The sequence below is a fragment of the Falco rusticolus genome, chromosome 1 (genome assembly GCF_015220075.1).
Source record: "Falco rusticolus isolate bFalRus1 chromosome 1, bFalRus1.pri, whole genome shotgun sequence".
Taxonomy (NCBI): Eukaryota; Metazoa; Chordata; class Aves; order Falconiformes; family Falconidae; genus Falco; species Falco rusticolus.
Window position 1 is genome coordinate 49,739,790 of NC_051187.1, and position 27,210 is coordinate 49,766,999.

The window sequence follows — 27,210 nt, forward strand, 5'->3', positions numbered from 1 at the left end:
TATAGTGCTTTGAAGCTCTCACTGATGACATTTTGGACATACAAACTGTTCCTATCCTTACTGACTTGAGAAATGCATCCTTTGAAAGCCAATAAACACGGTAATTGCTTTGGCAGGATAAGTTTTGTTTAAAATTTCCTGCCACCTTTAAGGTCACTCATTCTAAATAAAACACAAATACACTAACAAAAGGAGAGGTGCCTCCAAAAATACATCCACTGTGGGTAAAGACTGACTTTGGGGTTGTAGAGCACAGTAACCATACAACCTCAAATTTCACCTTTGCAAGTTTTCTCCTTATTTCCTCCTGTGGCCTGGTAAGAGGTGGTTCACAGGCCCCAGTTGCCACAGGGCTTGGAGGAGGCCTTTCAAGTACAAACTATTCTTTGCACATGCCTTTCATTTGCCATGTTAGGTGTGCTTTACGTTACTTGCAGACTAAGGGCCTCAATTTCACATCTCACCTGGTGGTTTGGTAGTCTGAGAGGTTTTGAGCCTCAAGGTTTGTCTAGATTGCACTGTGACAGGCAGGGTAGCAAGAAATATCAAAGCTAGCACTAAAATATCTGTCTAGTACATGTGTTGCTGAAGTACTAGAGAACTCAGTCAAGAAGTAAAGCAAATTAGCCTGTCTTGGGCACCATGCTGCCATAACTGTGCTTCTATGCCCAAGCTGGCTATAAGCTACCTTGAGCCATGCTATACTCCACTATAGGCATTTCTCTATTAAATTCTGTGAGTGAATCTAGATATGACATTTACATTCCACTGTTGTCCAGGGGTGATGCATGCACTTCTAGTGGGATTTTCCAAACAGTACTGAAATAGTCCTTAGCTTTAGAGTTCATTAGCTTTAGAGTTCACAAAAATATTTCAGAAGGACAAACGTTTTGGCTTTCAAGCAGACCTACATTCAGAGTTTCAGGTGCTTCCAAAAAGAGCCCCTGACAACAGCAGCACACAAATCCACCCTAATTTCAAATTACAAGATGACTTGTCTCCAAGAACTCTTTTCTAGTAGTATAAACATTTCCAGCAGTATCTTTTCAACAGATAAATCAGTATGAAAAAACATACCATCTCCCTTATTAGGTATGACCTTTACAATGTGGGCTTGTTCACAAGCAAAAAGAAATAGCTTCCCCAGCTCCTCACACTTCTGTGTTGGCTGAGATACTGCTGCTCACACAGAAGAACTCAAGGGAGATATTCAAAATAACTCTTTTGTCATACAACAAATAGATATGATTAATTAAAAGACTGCCTTCAAGATAGCAGTGGCTCCTGCTCCCATTATAAACCCTATTCATCTTGAACTCTGCAGCAAACATCCCACTTGCTTCTTTGGCACAGAACCAAACCTCTGCATCAACAAGAGCAAAGGATGCTCAGAGACCAGAATGCATTTGCCCATCACAGGAAAAATTGCTCAGATTAGCAATGCAGTGACCTTGATTCAAAGAAAGCACTTTAATACATGCCTTTCTTTCATGCATATGAGAACTCCCGCTGATTTCACTGTCACATCAATGAGGTCAGCCATGGATTTAACCAGGAGCTAAAAGGAATTAACTCCCTACACACACACTTACCCTGAATAATGGCCAGAGTGGTCTGCGCCTCACGGTGCAGATGTGACTTGTCCTTCCCACTCCCAATGTAGATCAGCGGTTTACCTCTCCCTGAATGAGACTATCCATGTGTTTTATGTCGTGTGCCTGCTTGCCTGCTTGCTGAATTGGAGTGGGATACCAAGAAAGATGCTATACCCAGCTTATTTCTACACCCCCTTTCTACCCAGCAAGCCTAGAGAAAGTGTGCTAGTTACCCAGCATGTGGAAACACTTAAATAATTTAAACACTTGGAATGGAATGGAGTGCAGAGGCACAACAAAGGTCAGAATCATTCACTTGAATGAAGAAATGCATTTAAAGGATGGTGATGTGTACTTACAGAAGCCTGCAAGCAAACACGACAGTCCGTTTTCAGTATCCTCATATAACGGGCTAGTAAGAGGGAATTTTGATGAATTCCAGGTGTTCTCAAGTGAGGTTCCTGGTGATTACCCATACCCCTATAAAAATAGGGCCGTGCTAGTTCTTAAGCAAAGCTCTGTTATAGAGGTATTCTGAACAGCAGGAGAGAGAAAGAAGACCTTAATATCAAAAGACATTACAAACTCTAACCATGCAGGAGAACCCAATTAAAGTCCCCTGATCCAAGCAGCATATGGCTAAAACTGTCATGTAATCAGAACCAAACCACCCCCATGTCTGGATTTAATTATGTCATGCCATTTTATAGCAGCCTAAGAAAACTGAACTGAAGGTCAAAATAATCCCAGAGTAATTCTTCAGTCAATCACACATGTAAGAACTTAGGTAAAAACGGGTAACAGACAATCTCAGCAGACTGAGCGTACAAAGGTTCTTATTAAAGGCATGAACAACAAACAAGTCTGTAGACAAATGGCTCACTGCAGAGTGAAAGCACCAATGCTATCACAAATTTCTATATGGTCTACAAAACTCAAGCAAACCTGCTAAACTAATGTATACTGATAGAACGGAGCTCTGTTTAATATGCTGTCACTGACTTGAAAAGAAATGGAATTCACAGAATGCTAAAATGTTTCAGAAATTTTGTTATGCATTCTGCACATATTTAAAACATATTGTCCATAAGAAAGTATTTTTATGAGATTGTATGTTTATATAGCAACTGTAAGTTACGGGGGGAAATTTACATAAGAACATACACATAATTAATATGGAAGTACAAAGGACGTGACTAAGAATTAAACATGATTTTTAATTTTTTACTCAATGTGAGTCTAAAATCAACCAAATTATATCTTTTTATTTGCAAACAAAAATGTATAGATTGATTCCTTGCAAATGTTAATGGAGGAGGGAGGAACTTAAAAGTTTTTTTTACCTAGCTAGCAAAGTTTGGGGATATTGTATATTCTGTCTCCAGCAAATAAATAAAGTAAAATGTATATGCAAAAGCAATACCAACACTATCTAAATTAGTAAAGATCTGAATATACGCAGAATGAAATAAAATTAAAATCACTATAACCTGGATCCAATATCACTATGATGTTTTTATAGTAACATGAAATCAATTCCATTTCAGTCTGCTTTTTGTTCTACTCTTTTAACTTTCATCTAAAAAAAGCCCACTTCTTTCAGCATTCAGTCTTCTTATTGGTCTAAAAGTAATGAATATGCTGCCTCATTCCTTGAGCAAGGACTCCCTGATTTCTGTTTAAACGGTCACAGCTTCCTGACTGAAGCCCAGTGCTCTACCAAGGCCTTTGTGTTGACCCTGTCTACGACATGGATTAAATTATAGCTTGCATGCTGTGATTCTGTTTGCATGTACAGAACAAAATCTGTTGTGAAGCAATACTGCATAGTACCCAGTGTCTGGATGAACAGCAGGCCTTGAAAATTTCTGTGCATTCACTTGGGCTTTTCTGTGTGCTTGTCAATATCAGCAATGTGGCACATTTAAATGAGGCTTCTTGCTTTGAAAGGATTGTTGCTTGCTCTTGATTGCTTTCTGACTCAAGCTCAAGTCAAAAGAGACCTCACAGGAGGTGGCGATGATAATTGCAATATAATTGCTAAAATTAAGCAATTGCTTGTGTTAATGCAGTTATTTTAAAGCTGTAGCTCTTGGTCATTTTGAGGACAGTTTAAAGAAAGCAAAAAGCACAAGTCAGCCAGAAAGGAAGTTTATCTTGCACGCAGTCCCACTGGCATCCCTAGATATGATGCCTAAAACAAAACACATGCGAACCCCTTGATATACCAGAGGATTCAAGAGCAGTAATGTGCACAATTCAGAATAACAGGATACTAAAAAGGAAATACTCTGCATATTCAAAAATCTGTTTAACTTTTGAATAAAGGAAAAAGTTAAATTTTCGCAGTAGCATTCTAAAAAAAACGAAACTGAAGATGTATGGACCAATCTTTTTCCTTTCAAGTCATTCCTCACCCACAGTAACCTCAGCCTCTACAGCAAGTTCCAATATCACTTTTTAGAAGGGGAAGAATCTAGAGATATTTAATACCATTCTCAACAGAATGAATTACCATTCAGATTTTTTCTAAGAAATCTTGTTACATCTATACTGAGGAACCTCCTTGCTACATGGAGGTACTGAGTGCCATGATGTCTACCCAGAGAAGTATTTTGTTGTCAATTATCCATTTTTAGTGCATTTTGATAGTATCACCTGTAAGCATGGTAATTTCATATTTCTCCATTAAGTGCTCCTGCTTTCAGCAGTTAATAGACTGACAGTCTTTAGTGACTGGGGCGAAATTTTTCATTCTAGATGTTTGCCCCACTAAAAAAAAAAATCAGCCAAAATCACTGAGTTATTTCTGAGAACAAGACTAAGAAAAATCAGATTGCTTTGCATGTAAAAACTTCAGTGCCTTTATTTGAGAACCATTAAAATCCTCTCCTTTGCAGTAGGAGTCTGAACGCTAAACAACAGGGAGAGGCTTTATTCCAGAGACTATCTTTTTTAGAATTACATGAATATGTACACTAACACCACTGTGTCCTGATGCACACTCATTTGAGAGATGAATTTTTGATGCCATATAGGCAGCTTGCTTTCTTTTCTTCCCTAGTGTTTGTGTAGCACACCACTGACACTCTGATTTACCTTTTTTATGCTGAGGATGTATTGATATGTTTGTAGCTATTTATGTTTAGTTTTATTAGACAGTCATTAACAGAATTACAGAATCTGAGAACCACAGAATCACTCGGGGCTGAAGGTTCCTCTGGAGGTCAGCTGCTTCAAACCCCCTGCTCAAGCAGGGCCACCTACAGCCGGTTGCTCAGATCATGTCCAGTCAGGTTCTGAGTATCTCCAAGGATGGAGACTACAGCACCTCCAGGCAAACTCTGCCAGTGCTGAGTCACTTTCACAGAGAAAAAACATTTCCTGATGTTCAGACAGCACCTCCTGTGTTTCAGTTTGTGCTCGTTGTCCCTTGCCCTGTCACTGGGAACTACTGAAAAGAGCCTGGCTCTGTTCTCTTCAGACGCTCCCTTCAGGTGTTTGTACACATGGATAAAATCCCCCCTCAGCCTTCTCTTCTCCAAGCTGAACAGTGCCAGCTCTCTCAGCCCTTCCTCATAAGAAAGGAGGTCCCATCCCTTCATCATCTTCATGGCCTTCTGCCGGACCGTCCAGTATGTCCATCTCTCATATACTGGGGAGCCCAGAACTGGACACAGCACTCCAGGTGTGGCCTCACCAGTGTCAGCAGAGGGAAGGATCAGCTCCCTTGACTGCCGGCAATACCTCTCCTAATGCAGCCCAGGGTACCATTTACCACCTCTGCTACAAGGGTAATATTTGAAAGAAAGCCTGCTTTGGGACACTAGTTTTTGACACCAATTAAAGGCTTGTGTCCTCATTGTAAAAACAGGTAATGGGTCCACTTCCAACTGTTTTTCTTTTCCATCTACAAACCACTATAACTTCTATAATTTATAAGAATAACACACACCTGGATTTGGGCACAATATTTTTGATTAAAGACAAAGAAAAAAACCTCTGGAAGAGGTTAGGTGAGACCAAACACTGCACATATTTCTTTTCTGAAAAGTTCTTTCTTCTCCATTCACCTCTCCTATGTAGCAAGCCTCAATCAACAATTACAAAGAGAAGACAGATGATAACACGTAAAGAGATAAAAACAGAAACTCCACTCAGGGAGGTATGTTGTTCCAAGAAATAAAAAAAGATATTAAATACTCTGTAAAGTCCTCTAGATTTATCTGTAGTGTGGTCAAATTCACATAGAGGGTTGCACCAGCGATGGCCATAAGGACAAACCTTGAGCACAGGAAGTTATTAAACAAGACACATCAAACTCAGTTCAACAAAAGAGGACAGAATTCACAAGGCACTGAAGGAAACTCTCTGGTATGAGGATACGTATTCCCATGGGCACCTCACTCCTAAGACAGTACCTTTACATACAGCCCTACAAAAATTCCCCAACACAAAATATTGCTCTTCTTATTGCATATTGTACTAACACTATTTCCTCAATGTCAGGGCTATTCCTTCCCTATTTACAACTGTGTTAGGCAGCTGAAGAAGGCTTTGCAGGTTAGCAAAGGAAGGACTTGGTCCAGACAGAGCCAGTGGAATCTGTTCAGTGAATGAAGCCAAGTGAATGGAAAAAAAAAAGAGACTCCCCTGTCACTGTATTTCTCCGAGTTGGCTTTTAGTGGGATCATACTTTGTTCATAGCAAACAAAATGGCCAACAATTGTTAGTAGCAACAATGAAGCCATTCATTGTGCCTTTTGGAAAATGATGGATGGAGTTTCTTGTACCATCCACACCCCAGCTGCACTCTTTATCAATTCCTCCTTCATGAAAATTGTGCTATTTGAGCATCTGTTCTGAATCAGTAGATAAACAAACCACTATCGACTTCTTTGTACACATACCCATTGACAGACAGTCCCGTAAAGAGACAGCAATCCATTAACCTAGAGAATTGCACTGTCAGTGTGATAGGCAGCCCTACACCTACTTTTAATCTCCATACCTGATTAAACCAATCAGTTGAAGGGCTGTCTTGAGCTCTCTATATAATCACCCTTATTTAGATAGTTCACCAGAAGCACAGAAGATCACATAGTGATACTGTGCCACCTGTTGCTCTGGCAACACTAAAACTTCCCTCAGTGACAAACAGAGGGGAAGTATTGTTACAGGAGAAGGCTTTCCAGACAACAGGGTCACAGCAGTGTGGGGTCTCTGCTGCTGAAGTATCTAAACAATCTTTTCCCAGCTCCATAAATCAGGGCTGCATAACATCAGCTCTGATTCTCCTAGGGCTAGCTGGCTGAGGATCAAGGAGCATCAAAAACCTTTCTTCTCTCTGCCCTCCACTTGCAATCAGGTGAGGTCCTCTCCATATCTAACTGCCCTCACATCATCAAGAACAAAGCAAAACAAAACCTTCCAGAAGACATTTTAAGGACAGAAAAAAAATTTAGAAGCATTACCCTAAGCCAATGATGCAGCCCTTTGCTGCCCCAAGAGGATAACCTCATACTTCCCAACAAATAAAACTAAGTGTTTTACATGGTGGTCCTCCCTTATCTACACTCTCTGATGCTGACCAACAACTGAGCATTTCTGGAAAAAGGAATTAGTTGCAACTGTTATTTCAGTGCATGAACAATCAAGGTCAGAACCAAAGCAAACCATCATGAGCCTCCTAATTGCAATGAAAGTAAGGATTTATTTTCTCATCAATAATTATTGATTTCTAGAAGACCTACGATGTCAACAGCATGGTGTTCATTATAAGCACTATCTAAAGCTATCCATATTAAAAGCTTCACTCTGTTAACTCTCAACATGCTCTTAAAAAACAAAAAAATGCTGAACAAATCCTCTGTTTCTTATTTTAATTCACACAATCTTAATTTTACGGAGAAAAAGAATACTTTGACTATTCCACCCAGTAGGAACACTTATGTTTGGAAGCCCCTTTGGGGTAAAATTTTGCCATGAGAATATGCAGTATGAGTTACATTCACTTATAGGATGCCTATGTCTTGGCCTAAGGTTAATATGTATATTGACCTGAGAACTCCAAACACGCTAACATAATCTGGGTGTTAATTGATCTAATTCTTTAATCAATTTTCGCCTTCATTGCTTCACTTCTACATAGCAATTACCTAATGCCTCAGCATTAACTAAGGAATAATTTAAAATTTGAGTGCTACACATACTGCAACAAAGCTATAACAACCTATGGATTCAGATATGTCAGTAGGGCAACACTCTGAACATCAAGGGAGTCAGCGTCAATCTCCTTGTTCAAAAAACTAGCCCTGCCACCTAGGAGGAAGTACTTCACTGCAACCTGTCAAGGCACAGCCAAAGACACAGTTTTCAGTGAAACTATCTCCACCCAAAGAAGAATGGAAGTTGGTTCATTATAACACATTCAACAGAGGTAGCTCACTTGCAGTCTGTAGACCCTCTTGGTTCTTGAAAAGGCCCCTTGTGTGAGTGAATTCCCACTGAACTGAAGGGGAGGGGGAAAACAGAACAAAAAAAGTATAAAACTTGTTTGAATGACTCCCCTAGATATATAAAGGGGACTCAAAAGTACTGAAGCCTTTAAATTAAGGCTATCCATCTTTCTAAAAGACAAACAAACTGCTATGATTTGGTTATTTCTGATTTACTGTCTTTAAAATTAGGTCATTACTTTTAGGAATGCTTTGAAATACATGAATGATAGGACAGGATTTCAGAATGTCCTTAACAGTAATCCATACCACTCCTGTGGATAAATTATTTTGCCCTTGACCTTCTAGCTTATCCATTTTGGAATCATATTATTGTCTCATCAAAAAAGAGGCACCTGTGTTAATATTACCGAACTAACGAGTTCGGCAAAATCCTTTCAAGGTACTAGCTAACCAGATTGATAAACTACTGCTTTACCCATCCAGATCAAGCTGGATTTATGATTAATTGCATGCTGCCAGATAATCTTTCAGACTGTTTTATTCATTGTTCCCTGTATGCAAAAAACCCAAAAAAGACATTTGATGATTACAATAGCCCTTCATGTTTGGCAGCTTGCATTCATTTAGATTCTTTCAACTGCTTTATGGAAGGGACAACAGTGCCACTGTCAGAACATATTTAAATTGTGGCTGACACCAATGCCCACGGTTAGTTTTAATATGTCACCATGGTTATACAAGTTGTAGTGTCAATGCAAAAAGAGATATTATTGTAAAGTTCAGTTTCAAACTGAAATTATAAAATCTTGGGAAATAAAAGGTATCAGATGTTTTCAGCTGCAATTTGGCCCTCTGGGATCCTTTAGATTTTTTTTTATTCCTGCATATACAACTAGGTTTATGACCTCATAAGAAAAATGGCACTTAGAAAGCATAGTGGGTTGTGCAATATAAATTTCCAGAAAGAATAATCATAAATTTTTGCTCAGTTATATCAGTTACATTGCTCAGTTAAATTATAGATACTATTCACATGCTGCAGACTTGCCTCATGGATGATCTGAAGAGCATACAAACTGAATAAACTAAATATTTTCAGAACTGAAGAGTGTATTATAGTATGGCTTTGTAAACTAGAGATTTGCTCTGACTGATTTCAGATGGCAGATTCAGTCATAGTTTACAGGTTTAAAAACTACTGCATACCCTACACCATCCTGTTCAAACAAAAGGTAGCAGAAGAGGTGATGTTAACAGCTATGTGACTGCTCCTGAAATCTTCTTGTAAGATGAGTAAGGAGCAGAGTAACAGGAAAAATTGGTCTTACAGAAAAAACAGAGGAAGACTCTCATCCCATATTATGATCCCCCCTGTTCACCTACTAGAATCACAGTACATAATCCATGATGAGTCAATTAAGTCTGACAGCCATGTGTCATGTCGCTGCTATTACATGTCAACAATTAACACTGAAATATAGATCCTGTAAATAACTGCAGGTAAATGTACCTCATTAAACTTAATAATGAATATTATTACTTTAGTAATTAAGTTTATCATGAGCCTTATTACCTTAGTAATTGACAATAGTGTCTTAATGATTGTAATGGGAATCTTCACCAGTGGCCCACAACTATTTTGTAATTATAGTCATGTTTTGGTCAGTCGAGTTAATTTCAACTAATATACTTTATTAACTTAACAGCTAAACATTAGCAGCCTAAGGGAGATACTCCAAGTAAATCAGTAAGAAGGCTTTGAAATAAGGTCACAGTAAGTGTATGTCATTTTCTTACTTTAATTACATGCAATTTCAAGCCCATGTCTAGGCAAACTCTGGCATCCTGACAACTAATTCAGTTATAATATACTACTGACATATGTATTCTGAATTCAGACAAAAAGCCAAACAAGAAACTTGGTAACTGTATGATAAGAGGGGTTTGCTTTATTTTTAATATAGCTTGCAAGCAATCTGGGGGCAAGGATTACCTTCTGTTTCTATACAGTACCTGGCTCATTGGCCTTCCATTAGAAGTGTTGCTAGATGCTACAGAAATAGTAAAGATAAATAATATAAATGCAGGATAAAATGATAATGCCATTGGTGCAAGTGAGAATTTCATATCAGGTGTAATGACTGATGTTTGATGAACTGATCTGACACTGTACAGCTGCTCAGGAAACAACCAAGCCCTGTATAATTGGATTTAAAAGAAATTACAGCTGCTGCTGTTATTTTTCTCAGATTTTTTTCTTCATGCAAAGCCCACAGAAACAGCAGCATCCCTGTATTACTTTTCATCCCTGTATCATTATATCAGGGATTATTAAATAGATTGTGTCTACATGTGGTTTGCTGTTTTAATATCAAAATTGAAAACTCAGGCTAGCTATCTGTGTTAAGTTAGGTTAATTGGTACCTCAGTTACCTTTTTATTCCTCAACTAGATGAGCATAATGTTTTTCTTCCAGACAGGTTTTTACATCTTAGTAAGTCTCAAATCACAGAAGTGCTTGTGGCAAAGCAGGTAGAAATTTAAAGATGGGAAGAAGTGAGAAAGGAAAGGCAGGAGGAAGGACTAATTTTTGTAAGATGTTTATGGGAATATGTCCTTACCTACCTCGTTTGCTTCATAATTCTTCTTGTAGGGAATAGGAGAGAGGAGGAGTGATCACAGAATACTGACTGAAAAATAAAGACCAACATGGAGACTTACGCTTTCCTATGACTACAGAAGACAGAAGGTCGTAATGGAATGCAGTGTTCCCAGTTTTAAAGAGGGGGGGGGGGAGGGGGGGGGGAGAGGGGAATGGACGATATGACACTTCCTCTAAGAATAGAAGTGAAGAACACTAAAACACAGTTATAAAATTTTGCTTGCTTGTAGTAAGAGAAAGAACTTGGAGTGAAACAGAACACCTGTCATGAAAGAGAAGGTAAAAAGGAAAGAAATACTGGAAAGGACTATGTTCCTTTTCAGCATCTTGGTAGTAACAATGGATTTGGCACCATCAAACCTGGCCATTGGCTGCTTTTCAGGGATTACCTGGGTTGGCAGCTCACCCTGTGCTTTGCCTGGAGAATACCGAGATTTCTTTTGAACTGTGGCCAGTTGCAAACTGGCCAGACAAGACTGGTCTGGTGCAGTCACTGGTGTATTCTTTCTTATTCTCCAAGTGGGGTCAACCACAAGGTGAACAGGTTAGTTCCCTGATCAGCTATGCACACTGCCTGGCTTTCCTACAGGCCGAGGTAAAGGATCAGGCAGTTTCACACCTCCCAGAAATATTTACGCAGCAGGGGGAAAACCAACAAGGCAGGCAATCACAGTGTCACAGATCTGTTTACCAGGGGTAAAGGTATCTGAGAAGCTGACACACCAGCAAGCATGGGAAAGCTCACACCTCAGTGCCTTCCAAGAAAGTTACAAAGCATCGATGCATGTAATAGCAAATGAAGTCTCAGCTCGGGGCTGCGGCACCAAGAACTGCAGGGGATAGTTTAATATTCAGTGAGCATATGCCTAAAAAGTCAGTGCACACACTATCAGAATTTCAGCATCCTGCTGTGCATCAATGAACTCTGCTTAGGCTTCATCAGGATCCATTTACATTGTGAATGAGATTTGGGAGGAAAACTGGTATGCAATGCAAAGTGCAAAAGAAAAGGCAAAAAGCTGCTTTTCTGGACATTCGTCAGGAAGATGACTGAGCAGATTTTTAAATAAAACACCTCTGAAATTTTCTATCCATATCCCAAATCTTCCCAGAAGAACTTCTGAAATTATTCAGGACACACATGAATATTATCTCTACATGTTAGAGACTTAGGCAGGGGCTTTCAATGTTTAATCCTGGCAAGCAGTGGATTAACTGCCTTCAGCTGAAAGCCTGCCAGCTGACAACCCTTCCCTGCGCACATGGCATTTGATGTCTGCCATTTTAGTATTTTGACATTTTTGTGAGAGACATTGTCCTGAAAGGTCACCACTTGCCTCGGCAGTTGGCTGGCTGCCACTCAGGCTTGGGAAGCTTAGCTCCACAGCTGTCATCAAAAATGACCATTTTCACCGCTAAGTTTCAGGAAAGCTATGAATTTCTGACTGTTTATGAGGGGGGAAAGGAGACAAGAGGAAGGAAAGAGAAGCTCCAAAATCACCTTTCACTTGCTATAATGAAGACAGGCACTTCTACATATACATCTGTAAGATGAGACTGACGTATCGCAAAAGCATTTTATAATCAACAGATTCACCAATCGTACTCGTCTTATAGCAGCACTGTCAAGGGGGCTATACCACGAATGTTTAGCCTCCTGTGTGCAGCAAACAACACAACATATATACTTCTCTCCCTACTCATTTAATGGCAGTCACCTGTTAACTGTGATAATGACATTTTCACATAACTCATAAAAGGCTTACAGTACCACAATGGTCCCTAAGAAATAACAAAACCCGTACCTAAAGCAAAAAACATGACATGGCAACACAAACTGGCTACAGCCTGCACTTCTTGTACAATTATATGATATTTATACTTGGTACTGATCAGTGGCTGTTTTCAATAAGCAGATTTCATTCACAGCACAGTAAGAATTCACTAGCCATAAACTCCATAGGACAATGCACTACAGAAGCTTTGAATTAAAAAGAAGAATAAACCCCAAGATGCTGTTTATTCAGTGCTATGAGACCAAAACCCACCAACAAATAGCAATTCTCTTCCTTGCAGTATCACCACAACACTGAAAAACCTTCAACTCCGCTGCTTCCCAGCCACCTTACTACCCTGCCTTCATGCCACATAGCAGATAAAGATTGTCTTCATGTTCAGAGTGAGATTAGTGAAAAACATGCATTGCTCACCGTGCTATGTTCATTGTTCTTATCAGGTCAGATGCAAACTTACTGGTGCCCCTTATGACGACTATTTGTCAGCACTTCTGTTAATAAGCTATTGTCGAGTTTCTTAATAAGAAGTCCAGGTCTGCATTTATGGATTTTTAAAGAAAAGATTCCAGGTGAAAAATACCATGGCAGATTTCTCCCCTATGAATTCACAAGCGTCCTATTACTGTTGAAGTATCTTTCTTGCCTTAATATCAAATAATATCTAACTTAAGCAGAAAACCATCTCTCCAGAAGTACCTCCTGCATTTGCTTGGCTTCTCCCCTCACAGACAAAGTAGCAAGCAGATGTCCCAAAAATCAACAAACACAAGCGCAAACTATTTGTTCTGGAAAGCTTTCATGCACCCCTTTCCCTCAGTAGCTCTTCCACTGAAAGCCAGAACAATACTGCAGAGCAGCTTTCCCTGTCAGGATGTTTTCAGCTTTCATCTCTCTGCTTTTTCAAGCAGAACACTGAGGTACAAACCCTAATTAGCAATCTGAAAGCACCACACAGGCAACGAATACTTACATTTGCAACTGTATTTGTGATATTTGCGCACTGATCCAGCGATGTGATTACAAAGAAGAGAAAGAGCTTTTTAGGCTGCCTTTCAAGCCTCGCAGCAGTGAAAAGAGGACTGTTATCTGAAAGCTACTCATTTTCTATATGCTGTGCTCTACTTGCTTCCCATGTGCATACAACACAGCTGCCAGATTTAATAACCATGTCAGCCTGCTTTCCCCATAAAGCAGCACAGAGATGACAGGATGAAGATGAAGTAGCCAGCGCATTAATCTGTAGTTATGGCTGCACTAAGCCTTGAATGAATGTCACGGTTTTATTGCCCTTGAAGAAAAAAATAAAACAAATCAACACTGTTTGTGAAAAAAACGTGCAAAAGGATTTCAGAAATGTTAATCCACACATGTCTCCATGACATTAAAGCACATTAAAGAAATTTCTCCACTTTTTCTCAGTTAACAAATCCTAGGACTTAATTCCTTTTTACTACATCCTGATCTTTCAGAATACATTTTCTCTAGCAGTGCATGCTTGTACCCCAAAAGAATAAAAATTAACTGACAAATTAGTTGAGCTTCACTCCTCTCCAGTTCCTCTCTGGATGAAAGTATTTCCATACCTGTCTGTCTTTGCTGACTTCTTTGAGGGGTCGGGGGAGGGGAAGTTAATAAAAAAGGGAGAAAATTCTCATTTACCATTTAAATTCTCCCACGCACAGTGGTTCCTAGAGCACTGGGCTTTAGTATCTGCTGTGGTCAGTTCACTGCCACGGTGGAACACTGCCGTACCTCCAGCTGCAAAACCAGTTCCATGCGAGGGAAGGGTGGCCGGAGTTTACATGGCAAGAGAAGGCGCCAGTCATGCAATCAAAAAACAACGAACTGAAAATAAACCCAGAAATACTCGGTTGAATTTGTAACAGCGTGGGGATGCCGCAGAGATCATATGACATCTGTGTGAGTGTTTTTCTCTCTCTCATTTATATTCCCTTCACTTCCCTTGGAGGCACCTGTCTCAGCGGGGAGTGGTTTCTGTGGAAACTACAGACAGTTGGTTTTCCCCTCGGAGAAACTGTTACTATGGCAACCTTACATAATGTATATGGCCTAGATTCTCTTTTAAAATAATCTAACACTGAAATTCTCATTATAAAATCAGAGCTGAACTGTCTGGGGGGCAAGAAATATAGTTATTTAATAACTGCATTAGAAATGTAGGATAAAAAAAACCCAAATGGTATTATGAATTAAACGACAGTGTAGGGGGCACTGTCATTGCATCACTCACAAAGACAAAATAATTTGTAAATTCCAGTAAACAAGGTCTACTATTTAGCATTTCTGGGAAGCAAGGAGGAAGGGAAGCGTATACTTGACATCATGGCTCAATGTAGCAATCAATACTGCATCTTATGGAGTGGAGGGGGTTTTTTCTGTGTGTTTATCGCCAAGCAACCAGGACCTCACTCAAAACGATGTAAGCCCAAATGCTGTTTACATCTACCTTACTCAAAACTGAAATATCAGCTCTGAAGTCACTTTGAAGTCACTACATTATGAAATCACGCTACGGTAAGACTCAAGGAAGCACCTGAACGGAGCTGTGTGTCAGTGAGGCAGAGCATGCAGTGGAGCAGAAGCAGAAAAGACACGGTGCTGTTTATAGGACTTTCCTTTCAGCTCCGAGGAGACAAACCTGCCCACAGCAGAGGTGGGGAGGGCAGAGCTGTCAGATCGCGCTGGGGAGGTAGGAAGTTTAGCTCTCCGGTAATGGGGTTGGGCTGAGTGAGGTGGCTTTGCCTTCTAAGTCAGCAGCTAAAGACCTGCCTGGGTTGGGAACGACATGAAGTGGTAGCCATGTCACAGATGTTTTGTGACCCCTGTGAAACGGGTAGGTAGATGTCTCGCCTCCCTTCTCTATCTTCAGCCACTCTTGCAGATAACCCTTCTATTGGTAATACAAATCAAAAGTCAAATGGTTAAGAAGGCAAACCCCCCTGTTTAACTACACAAAATCAGTGATTACAGTTTGAAAAATATTATCGGTAAAACTTTAGTAAAACCCTACCTTTGAGGTATCTGTGTTGTGACTCAGTGGATCGAGATCTCTCCTGACCTGTCTACAGGTCTAGCAACTTTTATTAGCATGAAATACATTAATACATGGGGACTAATTTTTATTCTCTACTCCTATTCAGAAGATGAACAAGAGAGAGCAACCTGCCTACAGAACATTTCCCCAAAACTTATGCAAGGTCCTCCTAGACTCCCCTGTGCAAAGGGGCTCTCCAGGTGGGACAAAGCAGGCAGGAAGCATTTCTTCAAACCCCACAGCATTTATGTTCCTTTCTTGTGTAGTGGAGACACTTTGTCGTGGTTTAACCCAGCTGGCAACTAAGAACCACACAGCTGCTTGCTCACTCCCTGCTCCTGTAGCATGGGGGAGAGAATCAGAAGGGTAAAAGTGAGATAAAGACAGTTTAATAGGTAAAGCAAAAGCTGTGTGTGTAAGCAAAGCAAAACAAGGAATTCATTCACCACTTCCTTTCAGCAGGCAGGCATCCAGCCATCCCCAGGAAAGTGGGGCTCCATTACGTGTCACAGCTACAAACGCCATCACTCTGAACGTGGCCCCCTTCCTTCTTCCCCCAGCTTTATATGCTAAGCGTGACATCATTTGGAACAGAATACCCCTTGGGTCAGTTGGGGCCGGCTGTCCCAGCAGTGTCCCCTCCCAACTTCTTGTGCCCCCCAGCCGGCTCGCTGGTGGGGTTGATGAGAGGCAGAAAAGGCCCTGAAACTGTGGAAGTACTGCTCAGTAATGACTAGAACATCCCTGTGTTACCAACACTGTTTTCAGCACAAATTCAAAAGACAGCCCCATACTCTACTACGAAGAAAATCAGCTCTATTCCAGCCAAAACCAGCATGCACTTTTACAAAGGAGAGTCATACTGCCTGAAGGTGAGGTGGTGTTTGGGACGTTGCCTCACCAAGCAGGTGTTCAAGAACCAAGACCAGGGTTTCACAAAAAAACTGCTTGTGCCACAAGTGATGGGATATTTTCTAATACAAAATCCCCAAAAGGGGTTTTTCCCTCAAACTGGGAAAAGTTTGACTTTTAAATTCAAGAAGAAAACTGCTCCATACATTGCACTGAATACCCAAACTGTATTTTCCTGCACAGGAGACCTACTCCAACAACTACTCAGAGCAGTATTTTGTCAAAAGCTGTGCACACATACCTTTTATTCTGTGAAATTCAAGTGTTATATGAAGATGTGAAAGTATTAAATGTTATCTCTGTAATACAGAAAAACAAAGGAGATTTGGTGCATGGTGTTAACTTCAATTGGATATGAGAAAGTTCAGTACCACCTTACATGACTGAAACTTTTATGATCTATCAAATATCACATTCCTAGTCAAACATTACACAGGAGTCAGGCCTCCCTGGTGTTTGTCTTTTGAACCCCAAGGCTCTCATGTTCTACCCACAAGGCATACCAACCACACTGTTTTACAATCTTTCGCCATCTAAAAGTAAAAAAAATAAAAGAATGGAAATCAGAAAATATTTTCAAACATCTACATCCACTTCTGAATTAATCTTATATATAGAATTACACAATAATTAGACAATGTCTAGTGAAACATGTATTCAGTGCCCCTAGGAAAGACAATATATTCAGAAAAGCACTAAAAGATTTCTTAAGCGTATTACAAAGGGATAAGCTGTCAAACTCATATAGTTCTGACATTTTTGCCATGTAAAACCTTGAACTTCAGACAGTACATTGCACAAAGATGTCAGGGACAAACTGAGAAATGAGTATCATAACAAGGTAAAGCAATGAAGTTAATAGCTTATTTTACATAAAGAAGCAAATATCTGACACAGAATGGGAACAAAAGAACTACTTTTCATAGTTTTCCCAACTCTCCCAACACAGAAAAGCACAGCGCAGCAAAAGCCTACATGGTTACGTGGCTTCTGGACTGAGCTAAGTAACATCTAGCCAGCTCAGCATGGAAGCAGCATAAACTTGGATCCTTTTCCACTTATCTACATAAGTATTTTGTGTGTATCCAGCTCCTGGACACTTGCCGCTTCCTGTTTGGGCACCAGTCTCAGGAGTGGGCACCTGAGTAGTACCAGCGTACTTCCTGTATGTTAACCTACAGCACTTACAATTCTTACCTTAAACTCTGCCTTTAGCTACCCGGGGATCCCAAGTTACCCAGATTTCTGATCACACTGTAAGAAACCTGGCTGAGATACTGCTGAGAAGGCAGATAGACTAACAAAAGAAAGATTTGCGTTCACAGCAGGACTCAGGCACACAGAGATGCAGCTGTAACCTGTGAACTTGCTGTTAGTTTCCTTCCATCAGGGAATTAGCTCACTCCACGAGTCCAAGCTTCTCTTGACAGCCCAGGATCTGCAATAATGGTCTCTCAGTGAATAGACTCAGAAAAAAATGTAATTGAGCTGTTACAACCTGGACATTGTTTGGCACACATCCAACATAATAGCAACCCTACAGCCTACCATGCAGCTAAGAAAGGCAGACTTCCAGTGGTTATTTAAAATGGCATCCAACCATTCCAGCAGCACTTATTGTATATTTCCTACATCTTTTCCCATGTTGTTATATCAAGCCTACGAAAACAATGTCTTAGCAACACAATTTTACATATGGCTTTGCTTAGAGATAGAGAGAACTGACAATGGAAACCCTTTGTACAATATCACATTACTTATTCCAAAAGAAATCTGTAGTCGACACACTACCTCATGTAACTCCATGCTAGGCTTTTACATAGACAAGCTACTTTTATTTCCAGGGTATTACATGCTCATCAGATTTATACTGTCCTCGATACCGCAATCTCTTTCCTCCCATGGCCCTATTATAGAGAATGGTCTTCCTTTCTATCTACTTGGATTGACATGCTTTGAATGAGGAAAAAAAATCTTAGCAGTAAATGAAGGGAGAGACAGATTTACAAAGAGGCACAGGCAGGGGTGTCAATTCCTAACCACAAGGTGCCTTGCAGTCTGCAGGTCTCCCTGCCAAGAGTTCTGTGCTTAAGCAATCCACAGGAATGACACTCACAAAAGCCAGCACATTAGCACAGAGCTGCCTAACTTAGCTACTGCAAAATGCCAAGATCTTAAACTCTGTCCATGAACTTGGTATCCTCATCTGGGCTGCAGGAAAATGCCCATCTCCAGCTGGGATTCATACATACCCATTCTCTTGAGTTAACTTCCCTTTCTCACAAAAGCTGGCTGGAGAAGAGATGAGAGGCAATTACAGTACTCAAGAGATGACAGACTGGGACTCCAATCTACTAGCAGCCAGCTGAAAGTTTAACCAACATTCCCTTATTTAACCATAACTTTTTAGATTATTCTAAGGTAGGAATCCTCCTGAAGCTGCTGTCCTGATATTACTAAATAACAAAGGGAGTGAAGAAGGGAACAGAGACCGCTGTGTAGCCTAGTAGTCAGGCTGTTGTTTAAGGCACTAACCTTGAAAGTCCAATCTCTGCTTCAGTAATTGGCTGTTCATTAGGAGTAGAATCAGGTTTCTGTGTCCCTGATGGCAGGAGCTATTTTTCTGAGATTGAGCAGGTGATTTCTGAGCTTTGCCAGACTAACTGCTTCAGAGAAGATAGGCACAGAGTGTCTTCTGTGGTGGTCCTGATGTGTCTGGGAAGAGGGAGATGCCCAGTTGCTCAGCCCTGGCAGCTGTTTAGCATCTCCAGACACCTGGGTTACGTGGCATGTTTCAAAGACCTACATTTCTGCCTGGAGTGTTTAGGGTGGCCATTAGATACTTAAGGCCATGTCTACAATGTGGAAACAGGGCCACCTGAGCTGGCAGGCATCTGCATACTGACTCATAAACCAGAAATGCTAGGGAGTTCAGTGCAGAAACACACAATCTGGCTCTGTGCGTGGTCACTAACAAGCCATAGTGCTGTGCACAAGGCTGCACTTCACTGTGACTTTTCCAGATCAAGGGTTCCTGAACTCTAGTCTACTCCAGAGAGTAGGCAGTCCATACATCTGGCCTCAGTCCCTGCATGGATCTTGCCTGGGTTCAGCCAAGGAAATAGTCATTATGGGGATTAAAACTAATCTGATTTCATCTAGCCTAGAACACACAGGAAAGAGATCAAAGGTGGATTTCTGCCTGGATTTCTCATGGATTTCAATTTCAGTTAATGCTCCCAACTGCAGGCCTGCCTATTTCTTTCCTTGTTTTAGAAGCAGAAATCATTGCCAAGGCTCTGGCAGCTAGGCCAGAAAATAGTGACAAATAGTGTAAGCTGATCTGGCAGGCTTCATTAAGGGCAGATTAAACACTGACAGTCCCCAAGGTTTTTGTGATATGATTGCATGACATGGCCAATGAACTAGTCGCTCCCTAGGGTGAGAAGCAGAGATGATGTTCAACTGCTGGGAGAGTGGAACATAGACTGCTCTGTGAAATTACATGTTATGACAACGTAAGATGCAAAGCACCATCTCTAAACAAGGTGCTTCACCTCAAATAAACCTTAAATACCAGTCTGTCTATTCCTAAGAGGGCTAAGCAATGTGTGTGTGTGGCGGGGGGGTGGGGGGGTGGAGGGCAGCATCAAGAGATCTGCAAAAGGCCGATGTAAGATCAGCAGTCCATCCCAGTCAGGATGTCTTGCTTTTTTTCCTATGCAAAGCCTACAGCTCTCATCATTTAAGACTGTTTTTCAAGGAACATTTGAGAATGATCCTCCATTTACTGGGTCAAGTATTATTTTATCAGAATTTCAAGAAGTCTGAGTTGTTTGTGCTCATGGCAAGGTTGTCTTGGACTTAAAACAGCCTCCTAGTTCTACTATCTACTTCTAATCTGATGATTTTCCTTGCTCTACAGGGTATGTTTCTGTAAGCTTCTAATCACAAAACTGCATAACATTTCCCTTTTCAATCCAAAATACTCTAAATGCTTCCACATTTTCTCTTACACCGCCAGACCAAATAAATTGACCCTACCTGAAATGTTGCCAATTAACATTGTTACTTGACTCTTTCTGTACCCATCCTATCCAAATAAAATGCATACGAAATCAAATGCTTTTAGACTGAAAAAAAAAAAAAAAGCGCCCCATAACATCAACATCAAAAGAATGTTAGCCAGAAATCTCGATCTGAATTGTAGGTGCAGAATGGATAGAGCAGAAAGAAGCTGCACTGGATCTATACAGCTACAGCACAGGAGGCTGCATTAAGATAGCAACAGAAGAGTAACATTTGTCATTGACCATCTGAAATTACAGAGTTCTAGCAGCATTGAAGTGAAAGGCGATAACCACATCTGTGCATCACTAGTTTATCCAGAAAGGCAGGAAATTCAGATACGTAACCATTAACATTATAATTGAAAAGGGAAATAATTCTGCGAGCTTCTACAGAAGAGAGGGGTTTTATTCAGGCAGAAAATTATCCAAGTTTTCATATTTCTCTGCTAAGGTCTAGATTGTATTGACATAAATTTGGAAAAGAAAATAAAAGCTGTCAAAATTGTCTCATGCCCAGAGAGCACTGCATCCAAGAGGCACAGCACAGCTTCTCAGCTGTCTCATGGATCTAGAGTCACACGGAAGACCTGTTTTCCAGTCCTCCAGGTTCTGCCTTTAATAGGCATTAGTGATTTCAACCACATCTGGACATGTTTTAATGTTATATCTAGCAAAAGCCTCTTGAACACAGTACATGCAGTGTCCTGTTTCCAGAGGTCTACCCTGCTTTTACTATTAAATAAAATTGCTTGGTTTGCTTGCAGTTACTACAGGGCAGCAGTTATGAGACAGCAGGTGGTACTGAGGCGTTGGTATACACATGGGAAGATGTAAATGTAAAAGAGAAGTCAAATACAGTTTTATTTGGAAAACAAATGAGCAGCTGGTGGCACAATTTGGTCCTTGCCTTGTCCATCTTCCCTGTTTTTCCTGCATTTTAGTACCTTGGCACCATCACCATAGCCAGCATTCACTTCATGAGCCCAGGGAGCTCAAAAAAGAACAAAAAATAATTACCTTTAGCTCTCTTGCTTCACCTAAGTCAGTGCAGAGACACTGTCACCTGCTATGACACCATTTGTGCCCTAGAAATTCTGAACTGAAATGGATGGCTCCAGATTCCAGGGACCTTCAGAGGGAACTTTCCGCAAACAGCACTACTTCCTTGGAATGTCTTTATGTTTGTTAAATGCAAGGAAACAACTTAAAACACACAAACCAAAAGTATTCACCAGGAGAATTATGTGACCAATGTGACCAACACATTCAGCTAGTTAGAACTCTTTATGACTTTACCTTCCATTTAGAATGAATTGAGTAACTTTCCAGGGGTGTTGGTGTTCCAAGTGGAATGGAAATGGTGAAGGTGCTTATTTAAAACACTCATTGCAACTTTTTCCAGCACTCCTGTCCAAATCAGCTACTTGAGAGGATTACTTATAATTTAGGAACCACACACTATGCCATGCCTGAAAAAATGATTTCCCAGAGACAACTAGAATGCTGCAGAAATCACCGTGAATTAAGATTAAGACTGTTGGAAGAGGAAGAGCTGCAATGATGTTCATTAGCAGTATCTTTTCACTCCTTCAGATTTTGCAGAAGTCCTTTTCCATGCACAGAGAATTCCTTGATTTCTAGAAGTGAGAGGGCTCTGGCTTGGTGGAAGGAATCAAAGGTGAGAGTGTGCTCCTAGCATCATTTTCCCCAGAAAATACAGAGATTTATTTACACAGATCTCAGATAATCCCAGTGCCTGGAACTGACCTTTTGACTCTAGGAGCTGCAAACTTCCTCCTGCTCCCAGGCTGAGTCTGAGATCAGAGAACAGATAACAAACCTTTGGTTTTGCGACATAATGCTCTCATACCCACCCCCAGAAACAGGCTTCCGCCTTTACCTGCACAGCTTTTTTGGCAATGTATCTCATTGTACCCTTCAACCAGAAGCAAGATAATTGAAAAATCCCACTACTTGTTTTGCCTTCTCCAAATACAGTCCTGCTGCAGTAGATGACATCTGTAATAGAATCCTCAGTGTAAAAATGTGATGATCTGTGGCTTTCAACTGCACCTTGGTTCCTGAAAACAAGAAAATTTGGACAAAGTCCTGTGCTCACTATTTTCTTTTGGCTACTTCTATGCTGAACCTGAAGGCTATTCATTGACTCCACAGGGTGCCTAATTCCAGTGCCTAGGCTTAACTTGTTAGGACTGAGCATGATTTTTACAGGCACTGCAGTGCAGAGCTGGAATTCTTGAAGTAGATACTGCACATCTAAAAGCACAGCACTTCTATTAGGATCTCAAGTTAGCTATTAGTCTAATTTGTAAGCAGATTCACTATGGCATCTCAGTGCATACAGAGGTACTTGCTGTATTATTCAAGGATACAAATGTTCCATCACAATCTTTGCACACACTGTGTGCAGCCATGTTCCTGCTTTCTCAGCTCAGATGCGGCATCATACACGTCTAAATATTTCTGTGCCAGGGATATTAGATCCTAAATGATTCTACTTTGCTGAACAGCATCACGTATCCCTTGCGTAAAATAAGTTTCCCAGGTTCTGCTACAATCAGCAGTATGTCCAAGCAAACAACTGCTCTAACAGCATTCATTACAGACAAAACGTTGTTGACTAGTGAAAAAGCAGATAAATAGTTCCTTTTCTTTAGCATTAGTATCTTATTTGCTTTTTATTCCTAGAAAATAAAATGAGATGGGAGGAGTCCACATTTCTTGGGGAACAGTCTGTCTTAAATCTCTGTTTGGGCAGTTAGTGCATGATGACTTCTCTCCTTTTGAAATTAAGGAAACTGTAGTACTTGTTCCCACAGAAACACTATTTCCTTGCTATGAATCTCATGCACCTCACTATAAAATACTTTGAGATTAACATTATACTAATCAATAGTCAGGCCTAATTAAACTTGCTGCTTTCATTACATCAATCATTGCTTTCAGAGACTTTATTGAAAACATCAGAGATGGTGAGAAGGACATTCTCATTTCATGCTCTCTCAACCCCCTAAGCCTTTCATTAAGCCCTTCACTACAGATGTCCATCACCAGCTGGCTCAATCGCTGCACTACAGCCAGTTAAGCCTGGGCATCATGGCCACATTCAGAATTATTGACTCCCAGAGAAGATCACGGTCGTAATCACTGCCTGACAAACTGGTTGGTGTGTTTTCATCTATGGATTCTCATCCTTCTTTTGTTCCCGTATCCCTTCCTATAAATGCAAGCAACAGATGCATTGTCATTGCTCTGTTTTACTGGGCCGCTTGGAATAGAAATTGTACTACCATCTTTTGACTGTAAGAAGAACTACACCTTTAGAGAGTCTCCCTTCTGTATTAAGCCACTGCAGGAAGTAATCTTTAACTTAGTGAATGAAACATAAAATTCCATTTAAATATGGAGACATATGAACAGTGTAGTCTATAAGCTGAGTCCTTTACAAAAAGCAATTTGGTTTAAACATCTCCATAATTTGGGCAATCACAGTATACCCAATAAAAAAAAAATATCAACAGCCTTAAACGTGTCAGCCACGGTGCGTCTCCATCTATTTCACATGTCCTAGTAAACTGTTTGGAAGCAGCTCCACTATTGCAGCTCCATGTTTCCTCTCGCACTTCCAGTCTGTACAACAATGGTGCTCAGTTCTTGGGCAGATCAGTACAGACTGGAGTTGGTATTCATTACAAACTCTTTGATTTTCAATGCATGGTTTATAACTAGATCAATTCAGAAGTGATGGGCAATACCACTTTCTGAAATGCATAGTAAGCTATACAAAACTATTTCAGTACCTAGGGAGAAGGTGTCATACAAAATTAGAGTTAACTGTCCTTACTGGAAATCTTAGCACCAAGGATTCTTCCACTTCTATGCCTAAAGAAAGTTCTTCTGAAACAAGCCAGAAATAGATTGGAGGAGCTCATAACAGAGATCTTCAGAGGTTGGTTATCCTACAGTGTGCTCACACACAAACCTGTGGTATTTTGAAACCATGCTAAAGCATGATACTGACATTTTTAGGCAACTGCAGATTAATCTCATGTATTCATAAAAGGCAAATTCCAAAACACTGCAAATAGGCAAATATATTTAAACCCCAAAGTAACATGTAAAAATATACACTGTCCATTTTACATTAAGAACAGTTTTGGGAGCGGAGTGTTTAATAACATTCCTCTGCATACCAACAAAGGTGCTGCTGGATATCTGACAACAGCAACACTGGTTTAATACCCCATGATCTCGCAACAGCATTTTTGCCAATCCCTGAAAAGAAACCACTGGCATTTTGGGTGTGCATTATGGCATGTGTGGTTTAGTAGTGCTTTACCACTTCACAAATTCAGGGCAAGATCTTGGTTTCAATGAATTCAATGGGATATTTGCTACAGGCCTCAGCAGAGGTGGGCTTTCATCCACAGTGTTTAAGAAGTGGGTCTATGATCTGAAGAAGAGCAAAGGAGAAAGTAAAAAACTTTTTTTTTTTCCCACTGCAAACAAAAATGTTGCAATAAACACTAATGGGTAAACCCCAAGTTTTTCATAAGACTCTTTTCCCTGTCAATTATACTGTGCTGTACACAGTTTTTAAGCAGCTCTCAATTAATTTATCTATCTACATATGCAAAGAAATTGGGAAATAGTACATATGTATACACAAGCTAAAGTCAAGGCCATGGTTATTTTTCATTGTCTTCTCTCATTAGCACAGTTCCACTAACATTCAGTCCCTCTGGTGTAGCTGAAATTAAAAATGGTGATAAAGAACAGAGTAGAGCTACTAATTCAAAGAAATCTTTTTGTTCTCATATGTAATGTTATTAAATAGAGTTATTACAAAATCGCGGTCAAGGGTCTTCAGAATCACATTTCATTTTGACCTCTGATCTACATCCTCTCTGTAATATGCCATCACATGCCACAGTACCACAGTAGCTAACTCCGACACACTGGAAAACCAATGCACAGACTTAACTTTTATACCTGCTGGATGGAGAGCACATTTTACTGCCGAATGAATCAACAAAATCACATTTTATCAAAAAAACCCTTGTATATTCCCTGCTCCTCAGCAGCAATGAAAACAATTCTCCCCTGCCTTCCCCGCCACAGACTCCCTTAAATTACCTAAAATCTGCTTTTGTCCTGGGTATGTTTAAATAGGTCACTGGTAACAATGTTTCCGTAGTTGCACCTAAAAAGTCAAGGGCAATAGTAAATCCATTCCATCCCTTTTTGTCTGCTGATTCAGAAAATAACTTGTCATTTTATCTCTAAGGTCAGGGAACTCTTGTGATCTCAAATCCACCATCTCAACAAAGACACTGGTTATTGGCATGATGAGCCTCCGGAATTGGTAATGTACCTAACTCCTGATCTCTTTTACATACCTGTACCCCATATTAGTGTTGGTTTATGTAGGATATGGCTTTGTGAAGAGCTGCATACTAAGGTTTCAGCATCATCAATCAGCTGAAATATGTTTATCTCACAATGAGCTAATGACTTGTTTGTAGTCCAAGTGAAGCAACCAGTGTGTATGCCATCTGGAAAGGAGATGGCTGTCTAGCTAACATCTGAAATACATCAGCATTTCTACAGTAAGGCAAACTGTCACTTCTCCTGTGTGAGAATATTCAAACTGACCTCTAAGAAAGTGATAAATTACAAGAAATCAAAGAGAAAGTGAGGGAATGCTTGAATCTGAACAGAATTCCAAGAAAAGTTTGGCCAGTTATCATATACAAGTAACCGCTAAACAGAGGGGTTTTTCAGTGACATTTAAATCCAGCCAGTGGGTTTTGTCCAAGAACTGGATCCCAGCCATAAAGCACCAAAGTTGACTGCTTGTTAACTGAAGATGAGCTAAAATACAGGTAGATAGAACTGCTTTTAATTCTTTTGGCTTGCCTCTGACCTACTAGCTTTGCTGTCTATATTTGGCTTATGCAAATAAATTATCCTTCCACTTTTATCTTACAGGGGATTTTAGGTTAGCTGGCAATAAATAAAACATTCTGCTCTGATGGGAGTGGATGATCATTAAGACATGGGTATTGGACACATTTTCAAGATGCCAGTACTCAACCCAACCACAAGGAATCATACAGAATAAAAAAAAATAATGTGAAGACCACCTCCTTTTTCTAAGCTGTTCTGCCTGGCAGGGAAGTTGGCAGTGCAGAGTGTCAATGTGGAGAAAATGCCATCCCCACTGATTAACATCAGCTGGAGATATCCCAGCATGCAAGAAACATGGGGAAATGCCAGGACCTTGGTTATCACCCAAACCTCTTTAATGATTCATGTCATAATACTCCATCTGGGCCAGGCAGCACTGAGCGAGAACCTGATAAGTACATATATATTCCTAAACTGCATCACAAATGTTTTGAACACCCCCTCCTATTGAATGTTCCTGTTTCTTGCCCAGCAACGATAAGAGATAGTTCTACTTTTTCAGAGAGAGAGAGTCACCAATCACAAGTCCAACATATGACAAGACTTCAATGCTGGCAGCAATTTCCCACACTTCCCCTCTTTAAGGGGCATTATTAGCTTGCTTATCATCACTGTGCTTTCCTAAGATTATCAATACAACACAACTACTCAGACAAAGAAAAAAACAA

At 40.3% G+C, this 27,210-nt stretch overlaps 1 protein-coding gene across 4 annotated transcripts in view; it reads right to left on the minus strand.

Annotated features, from left to right (window-relative positions):
* Positions 1-27,210, minus strand: part of TRIM2 (tripartite motif containing 2) — a 117,778-nt gene that overhangs the window by 79,416 nt on the left and 11,152 nt on the right. For 2 of the 4 annotated variants that reach the window (XM_037378464.1, XM_037378483.1), the window contains exon 1: positions 13,485-13,733. The exons of 1 other annotated variant lie outside the window; for it this stretch is intronic. The gene's annotated coding sequence lies outside the window, so the exon portion shown is untranslated. Of the gene's footprint in view, positions 1-13,484; positions 13,734-14,173; positions 14,349-27,210 lie in introns of those variants that run through there. One more of the 4 variants, XM_037378547.1, reaches the window with a different exon arrangement.